Below are 14,630 nucleotides of genomic sequence, written 5' to 3'. Positions count from 1 at the left end.
GGTTGTGCAGGTTGGTTCAAGAACCGAATGGTTGAAGGGAAGTAGCTGTTCCTGAACCTGGTGGTGTGGGACTTCAGGCTTCTGTACCTCCTGCCTGATGGTAGCTGCGAGAAGATGGCATGGCCCGGATGGTGGGGATCTTTGGATGTTGCCTTCTTGAGGCAGCGCCTCCTGTAGACACTACCGATGGTGGGGAAGGATGTGCCCGTGATGTATTGGGCTGAGTCCACTACTCTCTGCAACTTCTTACGTTCCTGTGCATTTGAATTGCCGTCCCAGACTGTGATGCAACCAGTCAGGATACTTTCAACAGGACATCTGTAGAAGTTTGTCAGAGTGTTCGGTGACAAGCCGAACCTCCTTAACCTTCTCAGAAAGTAAAGACGTGAGCACGCCTTCCTTGTGATTGTATATCTGTGCTGGGCCCAGGACAGGTCGTCCGATATGTTAAGGATGTTAATAAATTGGAAGCGGTCCAGAGAAGGTTGACTGGACTAATACTAAAATGGGCAGGTTGTCTTATGAGGAAAAGTTGGACAGGCAGGGTTGGAAACATATAAGATTCTGAGAGGTTTGAATGGAACATACAAGACCCTGAGAGGTCTTAATGATGTGGAGAGGTTGTTTTCTCTTGTGGGAAACTCTACAGCGAAGAGTCACTGTTTAAAAACAAGGCGACGCCCATTTTAGACAAAAGTTCAAGTGATTTTTTTCACTCCGAAGGTTGTGAGTCTTTGGAACCCTCTTCCTCATTGGGCAGTGGGATATTTTTAAGGCAGAGGTAGATAAATCCTTGATAGGCAAGGGGAGAAAAGTTATGGGATGGTGGGTGGTGGGTAGGTGGGCAAGAATGTGTTGAAGTTACAATCAAATTGGACTTGAGGGTCCAACTGCATCCAATTCAAATATCTGTCATATACCCATGTGTATGGAATGCTGTCTAATATTTATCCCTCAATGAATATTGCTGAAGAACAGCTTGTTGTCTATGGAGCTTACTATTTGGAAAATATCCGGTATGTTTCCTACAATACAGATACATTTCAAAATTACCTGCCGCATTCTTCAGTGCATCCTGTGGTTGTGAAAGGCACGTCATAAATGCAATTGTGCGCTTCCAAATTAACAGCAAAGAGCTGCTCTTACAGTCTACTGCCAGGTGAGGGAGCTCCTTCTATTAATGTGGGCTTGTCCAAAGTATGCAAAAAATCCAATCCAGCAGATGCTGGAAATCTGAAACAAACTCAGAAAATCCTGGGAACACTCAGCAGGTCAGGCAGCATCTGTGGCGAGAGAAGCAGAGATCAGGTTTCAGGCCGATGAACTTTTATCAGAACTGGGAAAAGTTAGAAATGAAACACAGTGGATGGTACAACCCTGGGAAGTCTGAAGGAACAGAGGGACCTTGGTGGACATGTCCAAGGATCCCTGAAAGCAGCAGCACAGACGATGAAGATGGTGAAGAAGCCACACAGGATACTGGCCTTCTTTAGTTAGGACATAGAATATAAGAGCAGGGAGGTTATGGTACAACTTTATAAAACATTGGTGAGGCCACAGCTGGAGTCCTGTGTGCAGTTCTGGTCACCACACTATAGGAAGGATGTGACTGCACTGGAGAGAGTGCAGAGGGGATTCACCAGGACGTTGCCTGGGATGGAGCATTTCAGTTATGAGGAGAGACCAGAGAGGCTGGGGTTGTTTTCCTTGGAGCAGAGGGGGTTGAAGGGGGACCTGATAGAGGTGTACAAAGTTATGAAAGGCATACATAGGTACATTGTGAGAAACTTTTCCCCTATCAGAAGTGTCTATGACCAGAGGGTTTAAGAAAAGGGGTAGGAGGCTTAGAGGGGATCTGAGGGAAGATTTTTTTCCCCCAGAGTGGGGTTGGACTCTGGAACGCACTTCCTGAGGGGGTGGTGCAGGCAAAGACTCTCACAACATTTAAGAAGTATCCAGACGAGCACTTGAATCACCGTCGAGGCTGCGGGGGCTTGGGTGGTGAAAATAATCTGTGGGGGGAGGAAAACCAATGGGGTTCAGGAGGTCCAAGTGACGTCTGGCAAAGCAACCCAGCTGCTGCTTGCCCATAAGGAGAGGTAAAAATCTGCCGAGGCCTCTCCATATCCACAATCTCAGCCGAAAAAGTTCCAGATTTAGTTTTTTTTTCATTTATTCGTTATTAGAATATTGTGTGCAGTTCTGGTCGCCCCGTTACAGGAAGGATGTGGAGGCTTTGGAGAGGGTACAGAAGAGGTTCACCAGGATGTTGCCTGGATTAGAGGGTATGAGCTATAAGGAGAGGTTGGACAAACTCGGGTTGTTCTCTCTGGAGCGTCGGAGGCTGAGGGGAGACCTGATAGAAGTTTATAACTTTATGAGAGGTGTAGATAGACAGTCAGAATCCTTCTCCCAGGGTAGAGATGTCGAATACTAGAGGGCATAGATTTAAAGTGAGAGGGGGTAGGTTTAAAGGAGATGTGTGGGGCAAGTTTTTTTTACACAGAGAGCGGTGGGTGCCTGGAATGGGCTGCCAGGGGTGGGGGTGGAGGCAGATACGATAGAGGTGTTTAAGAGGCTTTTAGATAGACACATGAATGTGCAGGGAGTGGAGGGAACTGGACCATGTGCAGGCAGAAGAGATTTAGTTTAATTTGGCATCGTGTTCGACACAGTCATGCTGTACTGTTCAATGTTCATTTTTGGGATCTGGGAATCATTATTTCCCATCCCAAATCGTCCTTGAGAATGTTGTGGTGAGCCCCTCTCTGGAAGCACTGCAGTCCTTCTGGTGAAGGTGCTCCCAGAGTGCTGCTGGGGAGGGAGATCCAGGATTTCGACCCAGCGACCATAAAGGAATGGCGATATTATTTCTGGGTCAGGAAGGTGTGTGACTTGTCGGGGAATCCACAGGTGATGGTGTTTCCATGCACCTTATCCTTCTGGATGGTAGGGGTCACGGGTCCAGGAGGCGCTGTCGGGGAGGCTTTGGACCTTGGGATGAAGTTGCATATAGGACATCCATGATGACGGGAGGACCTTTAAACTGGGGGCCTCACTGGCTCCTTGTGGCCAACTGTTTTTGCCGACTCAAGGGGTGGATGAGTTCTCGGTTGAGATGGGAAGGGATCAGTGACAAAGTCACGTCAAATGTCCTGAAATTTCAGGAGACGGGAGGTGGGGGTGAGAAGGAGTTGCAGGATTGGCTCCTGGTTATCAGGTAAGGGCTGAGGGAGGGGTTTTATTGTGTGCCTGTTTGGGGGGGGAGGGGGGAGGAAGTGACATTTGGAGGATGGGGTTAAGGCCAAGTAGTCCTCACCCACAAGGAAACGTAACAACAAATGGTCGCCTCAGTGCCTCATCCTCCTCTGAGCACAGTCCAGTCCTGCTCCAACTCACAAGTCCAAAGCTTCCCCCGCCTGTCATTGAGTCAAAGTCAAAGTCAAGTTTATTGTCAAATGCACAAGTACACGTGTGCACAGGTGCAATAAAAAACTTACTTGCAGCAGCATCACAGGCACACAGCATCAGATAAGCAACATTCACAAGAAAAACATAAATTAAACACAAATTAAACACAATTTTTACAGGAAAGAACACAATTAGAACAAAAAAAACCAAAGTCCATCTTAGTGATCAAAGTGGTCCCAGTGTTGCTACGATGAGGTAGTGATTAGGGTTGTGCAGGTTGGTTCAAGAACCGAATGGTTGAAGGGAAGTAGCTGTTCCTGAACCTGGTGGTGTGGGACTTCAGGCTTCTGTACCTCCTGCCCGATGAGGTGGGACAGGGCAGGGGGGCGGTGTCAGTTTCTCAGGAGGCCACGTGAAGCTGAGGCATAGTGGTGGTTGCCAGAGCACCCTGCATTGCCCTAAGGAGAGCCTTCTGTTCCTAAAGTGGGAAACTTGCATCTTATTGCAGCTGTACAAGTCGTTGGTGAGGCCACACTTGGAGTACTGTGCACAGTTTTGGTTGCACTGTTATAGGAAAGACGTGGTTAAACTGGAAGGAGTGCAGAGAAGATTTACGAGGATGTTGCCAGGACTCGAGGGCCTGAGTTATAGGGAGAGGTTGGCCAGGCTGGGTCTTTATTCCTTGGAGTGTAGGTGACTGAGGGTGACGTTATAGAGATGTATAACATCATGAGGTGCATAGATAAGGTGAGTGCACACAGTCTTTTTCCCAGGGTTGGGCAATCAAGAACTGGAGGGCACAGGTTTAAGGTGAGAAGGGAAAGATTTAATAGGAATTTGAGGGGCAACTTCTTCACCCAGAGAGTGGTCTGTATATGGAATGAGCTGCCAGAGGAAGTGGTTGAGGCAGGTACATTAACAACATTTAAAAGACACTCAGACAGTTACATGGCTAGGAAAGGTTTTGAGGGGTATGGGCTAAATGCAGGCAAACGGGACTGGCTTGGTGGGCACTGTGGTAGGCACGGACCAGTTGGGCCGAAGGGCCTGTTTCCATGCTTTAGGGCTCTATGACCATGACTCCATGTAGTCTCGCCCACCAGGACCTTCACTCAGGACCCACGTGAGATGTCAGGTGACCTCGGCCACACGGGACTAGCAGGTGATGTGTGGGGAGAACTGCCAGGGTAGAGTGCAGGAAATCCCACACACTGGGCCCGCAGTCATTGCTAAACCGAAAGGTGTCTCGTGGAAGAGTTTTGAGTCCCTTCCCATCCAGGGAAGCTCACCCCAAAAATTCCGTTCTGGACAAGAGTGGAATAGATTGGTAGCACCAAAGTGAAGTCAGTTCTCCTCTCCTCCCATCTGAACTGGTGACATTGATTTATCATCACTTCCAACCATTGTTTAACAAGAAAAGATGAGATTGCCTCTTCAAAACAGCATCTGGACTCTTTTATTGAAGATTGACCGCTGAAGAGCTCAGAATTGCCCACAGTTTGTGCTAATACTACTTTCTGAACAACGAGATAACTGATAATTGATGTCTCTCCAATGGCAATGTCAAGTTTTTTTTGTGCAATCGATACATTGAGAGGCATTTAATTTTAAATGCCTCTTCCCACTTAAAAGGCAGTTTTAGCTGTAACTGGGACATCTCCAGTCACAATTCTGTACCAGCGAGGCTGGACATTTAACCTTCAAGAGAATTGCGTTTGATGAGGTGATGCAGATTTTGCCCTTTAAGGAAACACGACTGTCAATCACTTTCATTTGGGTTTTGATTTAAGCTCCTACAGTCCCAAATGTACAATTACCAGTAATTGTTTCTGTCAAGCATACAATGTGCACCAGATTTTAGAGAGCACCTTATCACCTGGAGACCTGTGAAAATAAAGCTTAACAAGGAATTATCATCGGTATTAACACCGGTGTTAACTTGTGTTAATTTGCAGATATTGTTGTTTTAGATGCCAGTGCTCAGTGAGATCACTGGAAGGTGCACCAGGTGGAGCCTCTGCCTCCAGAGACCCGGGTTCGATCCCGACCTCTGGCGTTGTCTGTGTGGAGGTTGCACGTTCTTCCTGTGATCGTGTGGGTTTCCCCCGCGCCCCCCCCCCCCCGCCCCGGGGTGCTCCGATTCCCTCCCGCGTCCCAAAGATGTGCAGGTCGGTGGGTTACTTGACTGCTGTAAGTTGCCCCTGGTGTGTGGGTGAGGGGTTGAATCTGGGGGGGAGTGTGGGGACAATGAAATGAGATGAGTGTAAATAGGTGGACAATGGTCAGCATGGACTCAGTGGGCCGAAGGGCCTGTTTGCGTGCTGTATCGCCCTATGACTCAATGCAATTTCTTGAATCTATCAGATTCCTTCCAAACATTCTCCTCAGGTCTCCACACATCTTCTGCACAGACTTTCACATTATTTTGGCGTCTTTCTTGAGATAGTGGTGGGATCCTCCGACTTCCTAAAACCCTCCATTCTCCAACAATCTGGAGGCCTTTGAAGCATAAAGATGGCTTCATTTGGCACATTCCGGTCAGTGAGTTAATTGCCCACTGTAAATTGCCCCCAGTGCGTGGCTGAGGGGTGGAATCTGGGGAGGGTCAATAGGAACTTGGGGAGTATAGGTTGCAGGAAAAATCAGCAGGGGGATGGGATTGCTCTGTGGGCCAGCATTGACTTTATGGGCCAAATGGCCTCCTTCTAACATCATAAAGAAATCTGGAAGTAGACAGGAGTCTTGGCTTAATGTCCAAACAAACACCACTCCAGCACTTCCACAGTACCTCAAGGGAGGACGTTGAGCTCTCTCCAGTCGTGTCCCCGGAGCTGATCGGGAACCAACAACCTCCCACCTCAGTCGAAGGAGTGCAACCAGCTGGGTTTGTACGTGGGACTGGCTGCGGGCTGAAGATTCCTGGCAGGAACAGAAACATTCCACCACTGCCTAACTTGAGGAAGGCTGACAAGACAATTCATCTCAACAGCAGCAGTAAAGCATTTATCAGGCCCCCTTCGCAAGACAAGACACCCCAAGGTTCCTCCTGAACCAAACTGCCGTCCAGAGTGCACCAGGGCACGCGACCAAAAGCTTGGTTGAAGCGACAGGTTCAAAGGAAGAAAACAAAAGGAGAGGTGGCTTTGGGGCCCAGAGAGCCACCAGATGAATTTGGGGGGCGATCAAAAGGGCAGGATCACTGAGGAGCAGGTGGGCTGAAGGGCTCTCTGACTCTCTGTGGCTCTACAACTGTAGCACCAGAGAATGAAGCATGGGTTGTTCTTCCTTCTTCTCTTAATTTAACAAAATATAAAAAGATAACACTGGACTATAAACCCTGCACTTGGTGTACAGGGTCCAGTTATCACATTCGATGATATCACGGTGAATTTCAGGTCAATTTCACACAGACAACCACTCAAACACACAGAAATGTTAACATTGGACTGACTTCCACAGTAATAATTAATACAAATTTAAAAGGGCTTCAGGATAACATCATTGGTCTTTGTACAGCTTGTCCCCTCTCCCCTGTCCATTGTGTGTCCAAAACTCTGCCCATTTGTTCTTCTGCACTCTTTCTGTGGTTTGATTTTCTTTTTGCTTTTTTTTAAAAAAGTCCTCCAAACGCCTACTTGGAAAAATCATTTTTTACTTTTATTTGTCGATAAAACTCCATGACAGCAATAAATGTCAAGCATGCAGAATTCACGGCTTCACTTATTGTGCTTGAAGACTGTGGCTTTCACGATGCATGTGTAAATCCCATTGGAGGACGCGCAGGTCAGTGGTGATCTTGTAAACCATGGTTCATTCTAATGTTAACAGGAGATTAAATGAGAATGTGTCATTATTATTGTCAATTTTGATTTAGTTGCACTTAGAGTCATAGAGTCTTACAGCATGGAAACAGGGCCTTCGACCCAACTCGTCCATGCTGACCATGTTGCCTAGTGAGCTGGTCCCATCTGCCTGCATTTGGCCCACAGCCCTCTAAACCTCTCCCATCCATGGACTTATCTAGATGGCTTTTAAATGTTGCTAATGTGCCCGCCTCAACCATTATTTCTGGCAGCTCATTCTAAATACGCACCAGCCTTTGCGTGAAGAAGCTGCCCCTGATGTCCCTTTTAAATCTCTCGCCTCTGATTTCAAACCTATGCCCTCTTGTTTTTAGCACCCCCTCCCTGGGAAAAAGACAGTGTGCTTTCACCCTGTCTATACCCCTCATGATCTTATACAGCTCTGTCAGGTTACCCCTCAATCTCCTACATCCTAGGGAATAAAGTCCTAGTCTACACAACCTCTCCTTGTAACTCAGGCCCCCAAGTCCAGGCAACATCCTGGGAAATCTTTCCTCACTCTTTCTAGTTTAATAACATCTTCCTTCAACAGGGCGACCACAACTGTGCACAGTACTCCAAGTGCAACCTCACCCACGTCTTGTACAACTGCAGCATAACTTCCCAACTCCCATACTCAGTGCCCTGACTGGTGAAGGGCAGTGTGTCAAACGCCTTCTTCACCACCCTGTCTACCTGTGACGCTGCTTTCAGTGAACTATGCACTTGCACTCCTACGTCCCTCTGTTCCGTAACACTCCCCAGGGCCCTGCCATTCACTGTACAAGTCCTACCCTCGTTTGATCTCCCAAAATGCAATACCTCACATTTATTTGGATTGAAAGTCATTTGCCAATCCTCAGCCCACATCCCCAGCTGATGAAGGTCCCCCTGTAATTTTTTATAACTTTCTTTGCTATCTATAACACCACCTACTTTAGTATCATCCGCACTTACTGCACAGAAGGAGACCGATTAACCCATTGGGTCCACATTGGCTTCCAGAGGGCCAATGGCATTCATCCAACCCCCCTCCTTCTTTCCTTGTATCCCGGCAACTTATTCCGTCTAACATGTCCATCAACTTCCCTTTGATACTTTTGCCACTTACCAACACCAGGGGCAAGTTACAGTGGCCAATCGACTTACCTGCACGTCGTTGGCATGTGGGAGGAAACCGGAGCACCCGGGGCGGAAACCCACCCAGTCACAGGGAGAACGTGCAAACTCCACACACGCAGACAGCGCCCGAGGTCGGGATCGAACCCGGGTCTCTGGATCTGTGAGGCAGAGGCTTTACCCGCTGCACCACTTTGCTGTGCCAAAGATCAAAGGTTTTTACAGAGATCAAAAATACATTTTATTAACTGAAAATACCCCAAATTGTCATAAACAAAAACAAACCCTCCAAGCAAAGTAAAGAGTGAAAAGTTCATTTGCACATTATAGATCAGTTGAATCAGCTGGAGTCTCACCGTGGTAAAATGGCTGACAGTAAGGAAGAGTTCATGGGGACCCCAGGGGAAATAAAACTTGTGGAATTGGCTGTTACTTTCCATCTTCATCTAACGATGAAGACACGGGTGTGCAGGTAATGTTTCCAAATTTGCAGATGACACAGAGCTTGGAAATGCAATTAGCGGCGGAGAGGTTAGTAATTGCAAAGAGGCCATTCAGCCCATCCAGTCTGTTTTGCCGCTTATGCTCCATACAACGACTTCATCCAGTCCTGGGCATCAGAAGGTCACTGTGCTGATGTGCGGTCTGCAGAGACAGAGGGGGTTGGGATTGGGGGAAGTCCGGAGGCAGTGCTGACTCAGTCCAGTATTTTCATTCAATGCAGTTTTAAAGGCTAGAAACAGAATTTGCTAAACTCATATGCACCGGTGTTTTATGGTCCACACAAGCCTCATTCTGACCCATCTCCTCTCACCCTATCAATGTATTTCTATCTTCCTCAGATTCCCCTTAAATTCATCCATGATATTCACTGGAATGACTCCCACATTCTCACCACCCTATTGGAAAGTACCAGTGAGACAAGGTCTTTACAAACCATTCAATGACTGTGTGACATTGCCAATGGTAAATCTACGCCCTTTGCAGCACTGACACATTAATTTCCCATGTCCACTGTGTCAATTACCAGCAGGGAAACCTCCTGTGCACTGAACATGCTGCAAAACAGTTGTAACTCAACATCGAGGAGGTCACCTTTAAGTGTGTGGCCGACTGTGCTGTCACAAAGTGAGAGAGGGCTGATACGTGAGCGACAGGAAGGTTGTGCCCGACATGGGGGATACCACTTTAAGAGGCAATGTGAAGAGTGACTTCAGGAGGTGGCTGAGTTTAACTGCTGTTAATCAGGTGTAACTCGCAGCCTGTAAAAATAAAAGGCAAAGGGCTGAGGAGGTGATGAGATGGGCTGGTTTTCTGTGCTTACATTTTGTGTGGTTGCTTTGCTCCATCTCCCACTAAAATGGAGAGCAAGGCAGAGTGTGCCAGGATTTGCAGAGTGGCTGTTAAACTCTGCTTTCTATCTCTCACTCAGAAGAGCTTTGAATTTCTTTCTTTACTTTGCTTTTTAGTAGCTTCGTTCAGAAAATAAAAGCTTAAAATGCTGTCACCTGTGTGAGCATCCCGGGCTTGTGGAAGAGGCAAGGGGTGGGAAGGGAGTGGGGTTGAATGACTTTCATTCCTACCTTGCTGGTGGCCAAAGTGGCCAAGCCCAAGCCCAGATGTAGACCCTCGACCCAGGAGGTCAAACTTTGGCTTGTCCATTGCGACAGGCTGTCTCAATACAAGGCAATCCAAGAGCAGGGGAGTTGTGCTGGAACTGTGTATGCAACAACTGAAATACTGTGTGCAGTTCTGGTCACCACACCACAGGATGGATGTGACTGCACTGGAGAGGCTGCAGAGGAGACTCACCAGGATGTTGCCCAGGCTAGTTATGAGAAAAGGCTGATGAGGGTGGGTTATTTTCTTTGGAACAGAGGGGAGATTTAATCGAGGGATGAGATGGAGTGATTAAGAAGGACCTATTTCTCTGAGCAGGGAGGTCCAAGTATTTTCCTTGATGAATGGTGGGGGTCTGTGAAGGGTCTCGACCCAAAATGTTCACTGTCCATTTCCCTCCACAGATGCTGCCTGACCCGCAGACAGATCACAGTGCAACTTCTGTGTGTGGACACGACCCTCTCCTGTGTGTGTGGACACGACCTTTTCCTGTGTGTGTGGACACGACCCTCTCCTGTGTGTGTGGACACGACCTTCTCCTGTGTGTGGACACCCTCCATCTGACCTGACTCCCCACACCACTGTGAGGTGAGGTCTACCCAGGGTCCACAACCTGCAGCTCAGGTGACCCGTACAAAGAGGTGGGGAAGAGTGAAGGATCTCCAGAGAATCTTTCTCCATGATGCTGACCCTCGGACACTGAGGCTGGCAGGTGCTGTGTGCAGGAGATCGGTGTCTCGTTCCCGATCCCTGTGCGGCATCTCCTGGTATTTCTGTGAGAGAACGGAGAAGGTCAGAGGTCACCGATGGAAGCTCTGATCTCTGCCGGAAATGTCCGCTGGTGACCTGTGATGTCATCAGGTGTCTGAGGGACACCGGGCAAACACCAGCCGTGCTGAGAGGCATCGTGCCTGGAAGTGCCCGTGCCAATGTACCGATGGGGGCAACTTCACCCAGAAACGATCATTACTGCAACTTCCCTGGGGGAATATCACCACTATGTGCAACCTGCAAATGGGAAATGAGGATGAAATGATAAGATTGATCCAATTTCCAGAGTGCAATCCCAAGCCTTGGTCAAGGGAAGTGATTAGACTCCCCTCTTCCACTGCCCAATGCACAGAGCCTCAGGGAGATAACTCCCTGCTGCAGTGCAGAGCACACACTTGGAGGAACAGCACAAGCAGCTGAGTGGGGAGGTGGCTGTGGAGGGCAAAAGCCGAGCACAGAGACAAGTAACTGAGTACGTGTGCATGTGCACTCCGTTACAGCTGAGCTACATGGATTGTTCGATTTGATTGGAAACTCTGCCGTCTCGTTTGTTTGCCTGAGAAATTTCATTGGCTTGGTGGCTTCCTCTGTGTTGGAGATCAGTCTCTGGAGGACGGTCTGTTTTAAAGAACTACAGTACACATAGAACGTTACAGCACGGGAACAGGCCCTTCGGCCCTCAGTGTCTGTGCCGAACATGATGCCGATCCAAACTAATCCCATCTGCCTGCACATGGTCCATATCCCTCCATTCCCATGTGCCTGTCTAAATCCCTCTATCGTATCTGCTTCCACCACCATCCCTGGCAGCCTGTTCCAGGCACCCACCGCTCTTGCCTCGCACACCTCCTTTAAACTATCCCCCTCTCACCTTAAAGCCAAGCCCTCTCTCCACATCTTGTGGATCGGGATGGTGGCTGAGCTTTCCTTCTGACCAGCGGAAGTTCAGAAAGCTTCAACGGGGACACTGAAATACGGAGGAACAACTCGATATTGCTTCATCAACAGCTTCAATGGTCGATTTTAGAAATGTCTGAACGGCAGCGGGGGATTGAAATATCGACTTTTCCTCCTCTCAAATTTGAAGTCACATTGTAGTCGAGCGTTGCCTTTGGCTAGGATTACAAATCCTGCCCTCAATCACTTTTCTTTGAGCCCTGGTTTCTTTGAGCTGAAGGAATTCACAGCACATTCCATCAATTCTGCACTGTCACAAGTGCGGGGAGGCATTATAGACCCACAAATCCTTTCCAGCTTGTGATTTGCTTTTACACTGAGAGGTGGTTGTCCAACAATTAATTCCAGGTAAAAGAAATGAAGCCATCAACACGCTTTCCAATAACGAACACACATCACATTGACAATGGCATACTATGATATATATTTATTAATATCATATGTAAAGAAGGGCATCTTTATTGATGGCAGGTACAATATACTTGAAAATTGGTTTTCTCACAAGAAGCCATGATCTCTGTGATTTGAAAGCTCCAACCTCTGACTGCATATGTACCCAAAACTGACCCTAACTGCTTGGGATATCCCAATCCTTCACCAGGCCACCTTCTCACTTCTGCAGGCCCACTCTGACTAGCTGATGGAATGCTGCCACTGCCACTGATGAAATGCTTTGTTGCAATGGGGCAACTTTTGTCTCATTGAACAGCCATTGTCTTTAGCTTAGGCGAAGCAACAAGATGAAGATCTGAAGACCAGTGATGAGGATTCTTGAGCTGAGTCTTCACCTAACATCCTAAGATTACCATAAAAATCCCCTTGTCTTGTTTTTTGGATAATTTAGTGCGTGTGTGAATTCCGAATCAAGACCAACTTTCCAGAATCGTAAAATGTCACAGTATGGCAATCAAAAGTCAGGAAGAGACAATAGTGCTTCAGCTACAGAAACTATTCATTGCAGCTCCCATATTACAATCATGTTTCACAATGATAAAATAGTGGACCATCCATCGTACACTACCATTCTGTACCCTTGTGCTTTATCTGAATAAAACTTGTACATAGTACATATAGATTCCATGTTAAAGGCTAAATGTTTTTTTTGTTCCTCATACAAGTAAAGGCAGTCTGAAGTCAGTAACAAGGAATGGCACAATAGCTTTGTAATATTACGAGCGTCTAATGGTTTCTATACATAACACATTAAGCTAAATGAATAAGATGCAAGTCAATGTACTGTATCTGATGTTATTTGGCGGGACTGATACATAACAGGAATTGCACAGGCTTGACGGTATTGGCTTGGTTTCAATTTGCTCCCTAGATATCACTCTTTTATCGCAACACGTTTTAAAAAATAAACATTTAAAGGACTGTCAGAATCTTTCTGTGGATTGTCACTCAGAGACTGGAGAATTGCAATACGTTTGCAGACAGTGTAAAGGTTCTGGGACCATTAGCTAAATAAATGAAAGCTGTTGTCACTGGAAGTTGCTGCTCCAGGAGGAAGGTTGGGATTCTTCGTTGGTTAGCAGGGTCCTGGAAAAAGGATGCAAAGAAATGTGCCTTGGAACTTTTTTTTGTTTGGCCATTTGTGGATTGAATAGCATCTGGCAATACTGACAGACCTTGTGGAGCAGATTCTCATCGTCTTTCACCTTGCATGAGGCAAAATGCTCATTAAGAGTTGCAAGCATGCGGTCTACTTTAGGATGCCAATGTTAATCTGCACTCAAAATATAAGAAACATCAGCACTGAGGATGACTAAGGCGCTGGTTCCAGTGGTTCCTTTGCTGAGTGCAATCAGCTGATTAGAAATTCACCACTGGACAGGTGTCACCTTTGTTAATCAGCCCAAAAAAAATTCCACCCCCCCCCCTTTAAGGGGGAATATTGGACAAATGCATTCTTTCAAGAGAAAGACTGGATGTTGGTTCTTCTTTTGCTGATTAGCATGAACAATTGTGGAAGGTTATCAGTTTTTCACACCCACTGTCAGCATCCACCTTTCTGAAATCCATTAGAATCAGCAGTTAAAATTAACGTCAGATGCTCCTGCTGTCATCTCAGCCGAGAAGCAATGTAACATCTCCATTATCCACTATATCCACTCCCCTAATTCTCCCAAAGTGAGGTTAACTATTTAATAGCTATTGACACTTCAGTTTACAATGGATGCATTGTTCCAACTGTTTTATCCTGTGACCACAGCAAGAACAGCACTGAGATCACCTCTCCCTTCACAATGGGCCAGTAAAACCACCCAGGACCAAAGGGAAATTCAGCCATTGTCAGTGAGTGAATTGAAATCTGAAACCAAGGCCCAGGTACCGCACTTCCTAAATCCAAAGCCACGTTAAAAAGCAGCAGTGCTGTTACCGCAGCAGTGCACTTTCTTTCAATGTGGCACCAATCCTAGATTAATGGGGCAACTCAAAATCCTTCTTGTTCCTACGGCCTTTGCTAACGATTTCTAGTGTAGCGAAAGGCACTGTAGCAGGAGATGGCTGTGCCCCGTACTCACTTCTATCATGTCCGAAGCCTGCATAATTCTGGTTATGGCTAACACCAACAGTGATGCTGGCTTTGTTTTCTTTTTAGGTCGCTGTGCCCCGTTGCTAGTCACAGGTGCCTTGGCTGATCATCAGTGCATGACGGTCCCTTGCACTGCAGGACTCTCAGCTGTCATATAACCATGACAGGTCCTCTGAGAGATAGGAGGCAGTTGGTTCCATTCACTGGAATGAAATCAATTTACATTCCCATGACTCTGACAGTCATTTAAAATGCCAATGAATGTAATATTTAGTACAGAGCTTTACATTACTCAATGTCAGGCTAGTTTCAAATGATTTCCTTCGCAGTTTGAATTAGATTGTTAGTCCTTTGTTGGTGTTAATCATCAATTC

This window comes from Pristis pectinata, chromosome X (assembly GCF_009764475.1).
Source record: "Pristis pectinata isolate sPriPec2 chromosome X, sPriPec2.1.pri, whole genome shotgun sequence".
Lineage (NCBI taxonomy): Eukaryota > Metazoa > Chordata > Chondrichthyes > Rhinopristiformes > Pristidae > Pristis > Pristis pectinata.
This window is presented reverse-complemented; position numbering follows the sequence as displayed.